Genomic DNA, 14541 nt, shown 5'->3' on the forward strand with positions numbered 1-14541 from the left:
AAAATAGGAACTCTCAATTCAGCAGGGATGATGGGATCTTAAGGTTGCAGTGGCCAAGTGGCAGCACTTAACTGACAGAGGCAATGTAGGTAGAATTACTATGAGTAACACATTAGAAGGAGTTATCAGAATGATTTCAACCACAGAGACCTTTGTCTTTACCCAGTTGATCATGGCAACCCAAAGACTGCAATATAAAGGTAGTTTACTGAAGTTTTACTTGATTTATAAAAATGGAAAAACTCTATGTCTGGTGAACAGAAGTTTGACTTGGATCATCAAAATGGAGAATCAATTCCTCTCCCTGTGTCAGTTCACAGTGTATTTTGTGCTCAGCTCTTAATTTATGAAGGGGACTAAGTGAAGACACAAAGAGGTCAATGCCATTAAAAGTTTAATGTTACAGTTTCTCTAGATGCAGAGTCATAGCTTGCCACACAGAGCCACAGGAGGGACACCAGGTTTGGATCAGAAAGCAGAAGCAAGTAAGAGGTTTAGGGCAGAGCCTTTATTGGGGTTTCTGTGGAAAGGCAACGTCTAGCCTACATAGTCGAGGATTGGCTAGTTGGAATAATTTCAGTGGGCTCTAAACTATAAGAGTGATCTGTAGTTGCTGGGTATCTGGTCCTGGGATGATTAAGGCAAAGGAGTATTGCCTCTGGAGGTGCATAGGTCAGATAAAGCAGGCATGGCTCTAGCTCTTTGGTTTACATATCAAAATCTTGCTCCTGGGGTGCCTGGGTGACATAGACCTAAGTGTTCCACTCCTGGTTTTGGCTCAGGCCATGATCTCAGCATCATGGGACTGAGCTCTGTGTTGGGCTCAGCATAGAGTCTGCTTGAGATTCTCTCTCCCTCTCCTTCTGCCCTTCCCCTACTCTCTCTCTCTCTTTCAAATAAACAAATAAATCTTAAAAAAAAATTCTTGCTCCTAGCTGAACCCTTTGCTATCTGTAAAATTTGGCTACCCCTGGAGGGCAGTTACTCCCCAGTCAGAAAAGTTTTTAAGATATCAAAGCATCATAATATATATAAAAAAACTATATATAAGTATATGTATATATATATGCATGTGTTGTAGATAGATAGGGAATACACAGAGCACTTTGGATAAGGGCCATCAGGTTCTTTAACAGAAGGACACTGCATTGCCAAAAACTCATCCTGTATATCTTTCTCTAGCTTTTCCCAGAAGGATTTGGACTATTTTTAAGGGTGACAGTGCATTAAGAAGGGGAAAGTTACTGAACAATTCACGTATTATTTGAAATTGGCTCTGAACTGCTACTAATTCTAAGATTCACAAAATGCCCCTGTGACCCTTCAGTCAGATGGGAGTGTTTTGGAGATCAGAATATTGATGATGTTTAGGTTGGGTTTATCTCATATGGGGTTGTCCCCAAATCCACTGTGTGTTTGTTTTCCAGTTATAGAATGCTTAATGGGGAGAGACATACTAAAAAATTGCCTACTTATATTTGTTCCTTGACTTATGAATTAAGGACCTTTCAGTGAAGGGTCCAAGGGAAAAGCTTCTAGAATAGTCTTTTTCTACAAACATAGTAAACCAATGGCAATACCTTATTCTCAGAAGGGTTTCATAATTACTGCCACCATCAGAAACTTAAGATTGTAGAAATGATAATTGCTAATAAATTCCCAAATCAACTCTCCTATCTAGCCTGAGCAGAAGACAGATGTTGGAGAATTACTTAATCAGTGGTTAAACAAATTGCAGCAGCTGTTTAAGGTATGCTTTCTTCCCTGGAGCAGATCAAAACATCCTCTACTGCACAGTTTTGATTTGGTGAATGTTTCTGTCTTCGTACATGTTAGTAAAGACCCCACAGAACACTGAATTTTCATTTGGCATATCCAGCAAAACATCTTTCCCATCCTACTTCCAGGGCTATAGTAACATTCCAGCTGTCTACCATAACCAGTCTGAGGGACACTGATTGTCTCTGCATTTCATCAAACATCCCATTTCTCCACTATATCAATGATACGTAATGCTTGTACCTGAGGAGCAGAAAGTGGTAATACTTTAAACATTTTAGAAGAATACATGTGTATCAGAGGGTAATTGTATTTCCACATGGTCTGGGGTATGTTAAGATATGTCTTCAAAGATAAGGGACACATTGTGATATCTGGCATATTTTCCTGTGAAAAAAGTAGCTCCATGTCTCTATTTCATGGGCTCTTTATAAATATATAGATAAATATAGCCAATTTATTGAGTAACTTGAAAGTCTGCAATTTCTAGTGAGGCCAAGAGAAAGTTTCAGTCTTGGGCCATGTGAGTTGGCAGAAACTAATGGTATTTAAAATGTCTCTGGCAGACAGAAAAGTTTCACAGAATTTTTATCAGGACCCTATAAGTAAGTCACAGTGCAAATATTTAGGATTTTGGAGTATGCCATGTCATCCTCTCTAGATAACAATTCCCTTTTTGAGAAACTTCTAGCTTGCTACGGGGTCCTAGAAGAGCCTGGGTTATCATGGGTTATCAAGTTATGTAACCTGATCTGCCTGCCAGAAGTCAGGTGTTGTCTGTGTTACTAAGCTGTAAGTTTGGGTATCCACAGTTTTGTTCCACAATTAAATGGAAGAGGTTTATAGGAGATTAGGCTTGAGCAAGTCCTAAAGGCATAAGTGATTTTCATCCTCAAGTGACACAAATTCCCATGGTGTCTATTCCTCCTATATTTAAATTTTTTTTTCTTCCCTCACTTATGGCTCAATGGCAGGTTCCTTCTGACCGATAAATGAAGGAAGGATTTTTCTAGATTTGGATTTCATATAGTTCTATATGACATGCTGACATTATCCAAAATAACTAATATCTTGGTTTAGAGGGAATGTGATTAGAAAATTGTTGATAAGGTGGTCTTTGGAAGTGGTATATGGATCAATGTCTCTATATGGGCACTGAGTATGAAGATATTTGTGTCCTGTGGGAATGCTCCATAAAGAGCACTCTTAAGAAAGGAGAATCTTAACAACTAGGTGGTTGAGATCACTTATTCTGTGAATGTCTATCAGCCTCTTTCACCCATTACCTTGTTATTGTCCAATAGGTGCATGGATAAAATGGTATGGGTTTACCAAATTGGATTTTTACTCACTAAAACCAATCTGGTTAGAGCCGTTGCTGAATGCCCAACTTGCCAATAGCAGGATCAACATTTAGCTTCAATATAGCATTATTCCTCAGGAGGTAGTCCTATGGAAAATTGGATGACATTGGGTCACTTCCACTGTAGGAAGGGCAGTGATTTTTTTTTTTTTTATTGGAATAGAACTTTTCAGTATGAATTTGTTTCCCCTGCCCAAAAATTTTCTACAAAATCTACCATCCATGAACTTTCAGATGCCTTTAATCACTGTCATGGTAACTCACACAGCATTGCTCTTGACTTGGGAACTACATTTACAAGAAGTAAAATAGGAGATTGGCTCATGCTTGTGGAATTTACTGATCTTATCCTGTTCTCCACCACTGGGACACAGATGACCTGATATGGTCATTTTTTGAATGGCTTTTTTAAATAATCAGTTATAGCACCAGCTGGGTGGAAGCACTTTGTAGGTTCTAGTATGTCCTATAGGCTATAGTATATGCTCTGAATCAGTGATTGATTCACTGATATTGTTTCCTCCAAAGTTAGGATTCCCAGATCCATGAATGAAATATGGGAAATGGGAATATAGTTTTTCTCAGTATTATAGTGAGCAATCTATTAGCTTTTTTTTTTTTTTTTTGCTTTTGTCTCTATAACTTTGGGTTCTCATGGTTTAGAACTCTCCGCTTCTCCATATCCAGTACTTCTCCTTAATTCAAGCTATATTTGACTTTTCATGTGATGGGTTACCTAAGTTTTATTTGCATTCACTTGGGCATTATGTTTAAGAGATACAAAAACCAAAGAGAGAATGGTACTGTATTTTGAACATTTCTCCATCACATTCTGTACCCTTCTCTGCTCAATGACCAAGAAACCTGGGTTTAAAAAATTGGCAATATCCATGACAAGGCATAAACTAAGTGATCTCCATCACTAGTCATAACTTCAGCCAAAGGGCTCTCCTTTTCCTCCTCCCACAAAACCACAGATACTTTAATACTTTAGGTTTGAGATATTAAGTGACCCCATTTAGTTTGAACTTGTGTCTTCCCTTCCCAGGTTGAGAGATAGAAAAAAAAATTTCTTCTTTTCCTTTTCTTGATTTCTCAAGACAGCTGGACTAGTGCCCAGTTATATTGGCAAATCACACCCCTAATTTATGCAGATGATAAAGCCTCATCCTTGCTGATTTTTAGTGCATAGAAGCATATGGAATCAGAAAGTGCCAGACCCAGCTTTGCACTCCAGGAATGTGTGGGAAGGCTTACCAGCACTTACGGGTGAAGAAAAAGGAGACATGAGTGAAACTCATAAAACAGTCTAAGTTTTCTTTCATTACTCTCACTTTTGGGTATTTTAGGATATATTTCTGAAAGGAATATATATATGAAAAAATAAGAATAATACATTGCTTAAAATGTACTAGGAATCTTGCTATTTAAAGGAATTTCTTTATTATTTGGGATTGTTTTGTAAGTCTTTCTTTAAAAAATCCAATATATATTATTCCCAATGTTTTTTAATTATCATTTTTCTTTCTTTCTTTCTCTCTCTCTCTTTTTAAAAGATTTTATTTATTTATTTGACAGAGAGAGATCACAATTAGACAGAGAGGCAGGCAGAGAGAGAGAGAGGGAAGCAGGCTCCCTGCTGAGCAGAGAGCCTGATGCAGGACTCGATTTCAGGACCCTGAGATCATGACCTGAGCCGAAGGCAGCGGCTTAACCCACTGAGCCACCCAGGTGTCCCACCATTTTTCTTTCTATATCCACAAGAATCTCATGAGATTAGAGTACAGTTGAGTGCTATTTTATTCAATAAGAACTTTTAATTTAATCTTGAAAACTAAAAAAATGAGGACTATAACTAAGGTGAGATTTTATTTTATACTTTAAATACAAATACTAATTTCTTCAATGCTCTAATTGATGAAATGCACACCACAGAAGAAGTCTTTGATTTCCCTGTGCACATTTTCACTTTATACTATCGTGTATTTGTTATAAACATTAAACTGTGCCCATTCTTTCAGCACCTATTAACACTCATTTTCAGAGCATCAACTCTCTCCGTATTTGAAGTCAATGAGAGCTCTGGTTAATGGGGAAAATCTATTCCCTAGAGGTTATACCTAGTCTTGTCCTAGAAATAAATTTAAATATGTTGCTATAGTTCTAAATATTATGCAAGTTTTTTTTAAAACAAATGTTCCTATCCACTCAAGCAGACAATAGTACTGAGCTTGAGTTAAGGAAACAGACAAAGCTCTAATCAATCAAGCCAGAACTTCCCAGATTAAAATGATTCTTTTAGTCTATTTATACACCTTTTTATGTAAAGTTACATACATGCACACACGTACACAAACATGGTATGTACTTGCAAAAATCATAGTGAATTTCTGTGGTATTAAAATATATTCCAGAGGCACCTGGGTGGTTCAGTGGGTTAAAGCCTCTGCCTTTGGCTCAGGTCATGATCCCAGGGTCCTGGGATGGAGCCCGGCATTGGGTTCTCTGCTCAGCAGGGAGCCTGCTTCCCCCCTCTCTGCCTGCCTCTCTGCCTACTTGTGATCTGTCAAATAAATAAAATCTTTAAAAAAATATATATATATATACATATATATATGTATATATATATATATTCCATTCATCATTGTTTATTCATTCTAGTTGGACCTCTTATTTTCTTTCTAGCATACATTTTCCTCTCTTCTGCTAACAACTTTCTGATTTTCCTCCAGGAAATACCCCCATTATCTATGTGGGGCTCCTCCTCCAGTTCAAGAATGAAGCAAGTGACCCAGATCTCAGCCAGTTAGCACATGGCATTCTTATGGTTGCAGTGATTGGCCAGGGATGGTCAGATGATCCCCAAAGTCAATAACATGCAATGATGCTTTTTTTGGGTGTGCTGATAAAGAGTCCGTTTTTTCTTTTGGTTATATACCTTAGAGGATTAGTAACAAGTGCTGCAGTCATTTTGAAATCATGTAGAAAATGGAGCCAACATCAAGGTAGCATCTCCAAAAAATAAAGGTAAAAAAGTGACTTTTGGTACCATCATTTGAGTCATTTGCGCCTTGAATGAAAATAACCCTGAATATCTATGCCTGGACTCCTAGATATTTAATACAATAAATCCTCCCCCCACTCCTTTTATGGCTTAAGTTGTTATTAACAGCAGAAATAATTCTAACTGGTATATTCATCAAAATTCATGGCACAACTCTTGGCTCTAGGGATATAGATGGATATAAAACACTGTTCTGATTTCAAGGAATTCACAGCCCTTGAGGGAACACACATACACACACACATTACTCCGACTTACTATACTTATTCATGGAGTAATGAGGAAACACAGGTTGGGAAGAGTGCAGGCCTGAAAAGACTTCCTAGAAAAGTGATATGTGAATTAATTCTTCAAGAATTAATTAATTAATCTCTATTTTAAAATTAAGATTTTTTTTTTTTTTGAGAGAGAGATGCAAGCATGGGGGTGGGTAGAGGGAGAGGGAGAGAGAGAATCTTGAGAAGATGCCCCGTTCAGTGCGAAGTCCCACTTGAGGCTCCATCTCACAACCCTGGGATCGTGACCTGAACTAAAATCGAGTTTGAAGCTTAAGTGACTGAGCCACCCACGTGCCCCAGGAAATACACATTTAAATAAAATTGGCTTGATTTATACCTAAATTTTATTTTCTCTCAAAATAGACTCTGACGCAAGGCTTTGCGTACAATAATTCCTTTGGAAGGTAATTCTAAGCACAAGTGAGGGAGGGGGGAAATTAGATAGGAATGGGGGGAAGCCAATAAAGCATGCATTAATAAGTTAATTAGTATGGGTACCTGAGACTCAGTCCTATTGGTGATACCTGTGAGCATTAATCAGGGAGGTCAGGGCATATATCCATGACTCCTATCCTCTTCCTCATCGAGTATGGCCTCTTGGGACTTTATCTCCCCTGCACTTCTTGGTTTCACCTGTGTGTGGTGAAACACACTCCTGTGATGCTAAAGTCCTCAGAGAGAATAAAAGTGACAGGTAGTTTCAGCATGCTGTGGAATAGCAGCAGGAAAGCTAAAGAGAGCCTATGGGATATGGGGTCAGGTATCTGCATGTGTTACAATTCCAATTTTCTGTGTGAAGTCTTTCCTTCCCTATAATTTCCCCCAAATTCCCAGAGATTTATTTTCTTGTGTTTTGAGTTGATTCTGAGTTTCCACCTCCAGTGAACTATTTCTTTGTAGCTATTTTCTTCCTTCTGTTTTGTGCCAACCCTATGTAGAACTCAGCCATTTATCAAGTTCTTCTGAAAACGTATAGAAGACATTTATGCAGGGTGTGTTTTGATGGGTATGTGTGTACAGCACAATCTTCAGCAGATGAGGTCAATGGGAGAGTTTTTATCTCTGCAATAAAAATATCTTAAAATTTAGTATTTCACATTCTCAGCCTTAAAAAAGTCACAGGTCCTGTACCCCTGGGGATAAAAATATATGTTTATAAAAAATAAAAAATTTAAAAAAAAAAAAAAAAAAAAGTCACAGGTCACTATCCTGGGCTGGGTTCCTTAGGAGCAGAGCCTGAGACAAGTTTTCTTGGGCAATGATTTATTAGGGAATGGCTCCAGTGTAATCTGTAAGGGAATGAAGAAAGCAGGAAAGGACAAGCGGAAAAGTTAGACAAAAACATGGATTCAACTGATGCCATAGTGAGCTCTAGAATGAAAATGGCCCTACAGTATTGTCCTTGCTAAGGACAAGGGACTAGGCTTTTTGTACCTCTGTGTTAGTCAGCTGCAGAATACTTCTGGGAGGAGGTATAACTTCTCAGGCATTTCTGTATTGTTGCCACTGTGATTAGTAGGCAATTTTCAGAAAGGTGTAGCTGTGAGCCGAGAGCAGCCAGTGCTGGCAGAAGCTGAGGGAGGGGTGCACCTGCATTTGCTTGTCAGAGGAAATGTGGGTGGGACACCAACAACTACTATGGCCACTCTACTCTGGCAATTTCTCACTGGACAGTCTCTTCCATTGGTGCTAGCCTTCTGCAATAGTGCTTACCTCCATTTCTTTCTCAAGAATCCCTTGCTTCTCCACTTTCTGGCCAGTCTGATTGCTTCTAAATACAAATCAACATTTGACAGTATACAAAACAACGGACTCTCAATATCCTTCTAAAATAAGGACTCTCTTTGCCTACCCAAAGTCTCAGAAATGTGCTGAGTTCACCAAAGGGCTATTTGTTTGACTCTTTCTGATTCTTGTTTAGCTTTATGGAAAAGCCCACAGAGATCTTGAAGTTCTAGTCTTCTTGTCCCTTATCCATTTCTGAATGTGGAGCTATAGTTTATCACTGAAATGAATGCCTGCATTAACAAAAGAACCTATAATCAATTTGATTTTAAACAGCAATGATTGTATCTACAAAAGATGAATAGCAGCTAGATAAGGAGACAACTTGCTTTTGGTGGATAAAGCATCTTGTATAAAGGTGCATAGAAGTGACCATGGCAAACTTAGGAAACACGCAAATAGTTCCATTTGGTCTGAACTCAAATGGCAAAAGGACAAAGCAACCATGTGAAATGAGTTGCAGAGGTAAGTGGGGGTCAAAGCTTTAATTGTGGAATATGTGACACCAGAGAGCTTAGACATGATGCAGTATTCAGGTTGGCACTGAAGAAAGACCATTCTCTTAACTTCCCTGTGGAGTGTGGGCTTGAGAAGGGCAACACTGAAGACAGGGTCTTCACTTAATAGTTTTTCCACAAAAACTTGAAAAATCATGGCATTTCTAAATTAAGATTATGACAACAATGATGAAGAGAATGCTAAGTGGAGAGAACATTTAAAAAGTAAAAAGAACAGGGTCAGATAATGGGTAGGATATAAATAAGAGAAGTAAGTACTCAAAAAAGATTATCAGTTTCTGGGCTTGCATACCATCATTTTGTTAATTCTCTCTCTCTTTCCCTATTTGTTATTTCTACTCTCTCAATAAACAAAAATGATATTATACTTTACAAATTGCTTTGTAGACTATCATATCATGAACATCTTTCATTATAAGAAACATGGTATAAAAATATCAATTTACATAATTGCTCAGGGTTTCATAGTACAAATGTAGAATAATACATTTCATCTTATTATTGATATTAGATTCTTTATTTTCTTTAAATGTTAACAAACCTTGTTGTTACAATTATCTTTAAAAAGAAACATTTATTCATGCTCTTATTCTTATTTGAGGATATTTCTGGAAAAGGAATTGGTGGATTATTAAGGCTTCTGATAAACATTGCCAAATTGTTCTTCAGAAGGTTTAAGTCATAAGATATTCACAAGATCACCTACTTTCTGATTTGAAGTGTTTTAGAAATTCCACTCTGTGAAAGAAGCTCTCTCATAATAAGGTAAGCTCTACTGGCATAAATTTAGATGTTTTTATGGCTACTTCTACTTTTGCCTAATTTTTACATACATATATTGGAAGCACTAGAGATTTTTATAGTTCTAGTGAGAAATATTGTCCTTTGCAATCCTATATGTCACTATTGGTTTTCCTTAAGGGAAAATAAAAAATAATCTCAAAAGTCAAATTCAAAATTTATTTGTGTAGTATTTATTAATTAATTGATAATTAGTAAATTTGTTTATCCACTATTCAGCAACTCAACAAATACTTATTGAGAACTCATACTTATTCTATGTAATGTGAATAAAACTACCCCCCACTCAGGTAGTTTAGATCCAGCCAGTAATCATGATGATGATGATGATAATAACAGGACCTGACATTACGTGGTTGGTGCTTCCTATAGGTCAACACTGTTTTTCAAGCAATACTATGAAGCAATTAATATTATAATCCTCACAAATCACACAAAAAATAAGGTATTTCAATGAAACATAGTATGTATTAAACTTTTTTTTTTTGTGAAGGGCACAGACTTTATTAGGGACCATGATACAGTGCTTTAGAGTCCAAGGATTAAGTCCAGATTATACCATTAAAACTAAAACAAGTTTAGGTAAGCTCTGTGGGAATCTTCTCTAAGGGACACGGGAGGGGAAAGCCTTGAGAAAAAGGAGAGATGGTTGCTCACAAGGGTGGATTGTTGTCATATCAGAAGTCATATTACCTTGTGACTCTGCAGGGAACACACAAGTGAGAAGGGTAGGTTTCAGTTCAAGGCTCCTGGAAAACTACTGGCTACACACAATAGATGCCAAATAGCAGTACCAGGCAGTATGTGAACTAAAAGGTCAATCATACCTCAATATAATCTGTAACATATCCATAATAATATCACAGTGTTCACAAATAGGAGAAAATGATACAATAGTTAAACTGGGGGGGAGGGGATGGAATCACACATGGTTTAAATTTAAGGATACTGAGAGAGTGGATTCCTAGGAATATTATTCCACTCCATTACCAAATAGGTGATAGATACCATCAGTTCTCTACAACCTTCAATAAAATGGGATAGTTCTTATTTTATTGTAACTTCTATAAACTTTCATAAGTCACAGGGTGCACTGGAGGGGCTCCAAACACTGTTGAAAGGTTGGGTCTTAGCACAGGCTTCTTGGATGAATCAATATCTAAATTGATACATCAAATTTGTAGAAAGGTTAGTGTATGTGCTCTGTAAGTTTTGATTTTTTGCTTTGAGGAGTGGCTACATTGAGGAGATTTTTCTCCACTTAGAATAAATGTGGCAAAGAGTGTGATTTTTGACTTCTTTCTGAGAGTTTATTCATTATTTCCACTCCCATTTTAAATTCAATCCCCTCTGCATTCTGGCCCCACTATTCCACTAAAGGAGCATAAATCAAGATCACCAATGGCTTTCTAATTGGAAACATTCAATGTTAATGTTAATTTTTTGACACCCTTGGCTTATTTTACCCACCCCACATCTTCCACTTTTGATAACTACTATCAGTTTGTTTTTAGATTCCACATATAAATGAGATCATGCAGTCTTTGTCATTCTCTGTCTGAGTTATTTCACTTAATGCTTTCAAGCTCTATCCATGTTGTCACGAAAAGCATGGGCTGCTTTCTTTTTTGTAGCTGAATAATATTCCATTGTGTGTGTATATTTACATATTATATTTTTAATGCTTTTATTCATCAGTGAATACTTAGTTTACTTCCATATTTTGGCCATTACTCATAATGCTGCAATAAACAGGGGATGCATATATCTTTTTGAGATAGTGTTTTCATTTGTGTATTGATGGATAAATACCCAGAAGTGGAATTGCTATCAATATTAATTTTTTAGTTCTTATATTATTTAGCATCTTTCAGAAATATAAGACCTTTCCCTATTCCCCCCCATTTAAAAGTCTCTGCTAGGGGCGCCTAGGTAGTACATTAGGTTAAGCATCTGACTCTTGATTTTATGTCATGTCCTGATCCCAGTTTTGTGAGACTGAGCCCCGCATCATGCTCTGTGCTCAGTGTGGAATCTACTTGAGACTCTCTATCCCTCTCCTTCCCTTCCTGCTCATGCTCTCTCTCTCTTTAAAATAAACAAATTAACTTTAAAATAGATAGATAGATAGATAGATAAATGTTTCTGATATTCATCTAAGCATCTAAACCAGAAATCTGTAATACTTACTTTCCCCTGCCCATCTCATCTATAAACTCTTGTTTTATTCTTTTTTTAAAAGTTTTTTATTTTAATTCCAGTAACTTAAGTGTTCCTTTCATTTTTGTATATCTTTCTCACTAGACAAACCAGTGGGCACTATGTGGTGTATTTTCTAGACCACTCTTAATTGGCTATCACAATCTCCAGATTTTCTCACCCATAGGGGTTAGATTAAGACTCATAGCCACAATTTGGAGCAAATCACACAATTGAGATACTTCCATTGTTTTGAAAAGCTTCATTTTCATTGCATATGAAAACTGTTGAATTAGAGATAAACCACATATTTAGTTCTCATTAACTCCTCTTGTGCTGATGATATATCTGGTTAATTCTACTGACATACAGGAAAACTTGGGTAGGGGTGTTTTCTCTAGCACATCAACACTATTTAACTTTGGGAGAAACCCTTAAGCTCTAGGGTTAGTTTCTTAAGTGTAAATTTGGTCTAGTAATAATCCTTACTTATAAAATTATTTTGAGGATTAAATGAACTAATGCATATAAAACACCTAATTTAGTGTCAGGCATAGTGTAATTCCATTAAGACTTGTTAGTAGTGGTAGTAGTAATAGTAATAACAGTAATAGAAAACAGCTGTTTCTACAGCTTTGTTAGTACTCACCTAGAGCTCGTGTTCTGAGCCCACATTTCTAATTGTGGTGAACTGATTCTCTTTGGTCTCCATTTGGACTTGCTTTCTCAATGGATGAATTGCTACCTGGATTTTGATATCTCAAGCATTAACATGTCTCCACTAAAGTATAAGATGATTTTGGAGGACAGAGGAGAATTATTTCTTCTATATGGGGGAAATAGAAGGTTCATAGAAAGGTCACATTTAATACAGCTCTTAAAAAACTGGCTGGAATCTGAGTTTGAGATGATAGAAATGTAGAGAAGTTTCCAGGGGGTGGGTAGCAGCATGGGTGAAATATTTGTGGCACAAAAATGAGGTGACACTTGGTGGCCCTGGTTCCTGAATTTCTAGTTTAACTGATTATGTGTAGCCATTCCTGCTGAAATCCATGCTATTGGATCTGGTCATGTCTCCTGTCTATTCTCCACCTGATTCCAAACTAAATTGAATTCAAAGATAAGATTATAACCTATCCAGTTTCTCTTGGCTGTCATGACTACATATCTATCCAATCAAAGAGGTATTGAAACTTGGAAATGTGCCCTTTGTTCTTATGGTCTTTCTTGCAGTTTTTCCTATTTTCTCATAATTTTGTTCTCCCATCACTGTCTATATCTCTTTTATTTAGAGGGCTATCAAGTGGCATAGGTGTAGTGAAGAGACTATTGACCTGGAATTGAAAAGATAGGGATTTCATTCTGATTCAGATTGGGCAAATTCTTTATATCTCAGGTCAAGGGTTGGCAAACTACAACCTGTGGCCAAATCTGGCCTACGTCTTGTTCTTATTTTACCCTGGATTAAGAACAGTTTGTACATTTTAAATTGGTTAAAAAAAGATCAAAAGCAGAATAATATAGCAAGATGCATAAAAACTATATGAAATTTCATTTCCAGGGTCCATCAATAAAGTTTTATTGGACAACAGCATAATCATTTGCTTACATATTATCTATGGTTGTTTTTATATTACAATGGCAAAATTGAATACTTGTGACAGAGACAGTACACAAAACCTAAAGTATTTATTATCTGGCTCTAAATTTACAGAACAAGTTTGCTGACCTCTGTCTTAGATCTTCACTTTTTTTTACAAGATATATTACATCTGGACAGGCCTTTCATGAATGCTATCTTCCTTCTCCTTTCTCTTATAAAAAGGAATTGACTTTTAAAGGTATAGAGCCTATTTTAAACACTACTGATCATGTAGCCAAGCTGTAAAAATGTTCAGTTGTACAGTTTTTTTTTTTAAGGCTCCTCAACATCTGTTATTGGGTATGTAGGCATAGAAACTTGCTCTAATGCAAGAAATAACAGTAAGAATGGAATAAGAATCCTCATACATTGGCTGCATGGGAGTCCCACTGAGGTGTGGGATGGCTGTTGAGGGTGGAAATGGTGTCATCAACAACTTAATTGTTCCTCAACATTTGAAAAGGAATCCTTGGAAGTTTATTTTTTGGAGCAGTAGTTGTCCTGACAGCCTCAATCAATTTTACTCTTTGACTAAGCACCAGATAGTAATCTCTGACTGACTGAAGAAGTGACCCTAGGTTTATTCTCTGATTTAAACACAATTGAGTCAGATTTGTTTTTTAAAACTGGGACTTTAGAAACAAAAACCATGGCAAAAAGTAGGACACAGAGTATTTGTCCTCACAGACGAAGTAGGTTTACACATCGGCCTTCCTCATTGGATTAAGATTCCTTCTAAAAACCTTCATAATTCAGTTCAGACTCTCCAGTATTATATTCAGCACCTGGTGACTAAATAAAAGAAGAAAATTAAAAAAGAGAAGAAAAATTCTATAGTGATAAAGCAGAACACATTTTAAAAGCAAAGTAAAATCAAATATATGATTCAACATACAAGCAATTGTATTGACATGTTTCTAGATTAAAAAACTGAAAAATTATTTCTCTTTTGACATGGCTGATTGCATGGACAATGTTGGTTCAAACACAGTTTACAATTTCTTTTCTGCTACATTCTGTTCTTTTTTGATGTATAGTGTTTTCTTGAGTCTAATCCTCTAAATTCAGACATTCTCTATTGTCTATGTATGTTAAGAGATGACTGTTATATT

The sequence above is a fragment of the Mustela putorius genome, unplaced genomic scaffold, assembly GCF_011764305.1.
Source record: "Mustela putorius furo isolate JIRA1106 unplaced genomic scaffold, ASM1176430v1.1 tig00003846_pilon_pilon_pilon, whole genome shotgun sequence".
NCBI lineage: Eukaryota > Metazoa > Chordata > Mammalia > Carnivora > Mustelidae > Mustela > Mustela putorius.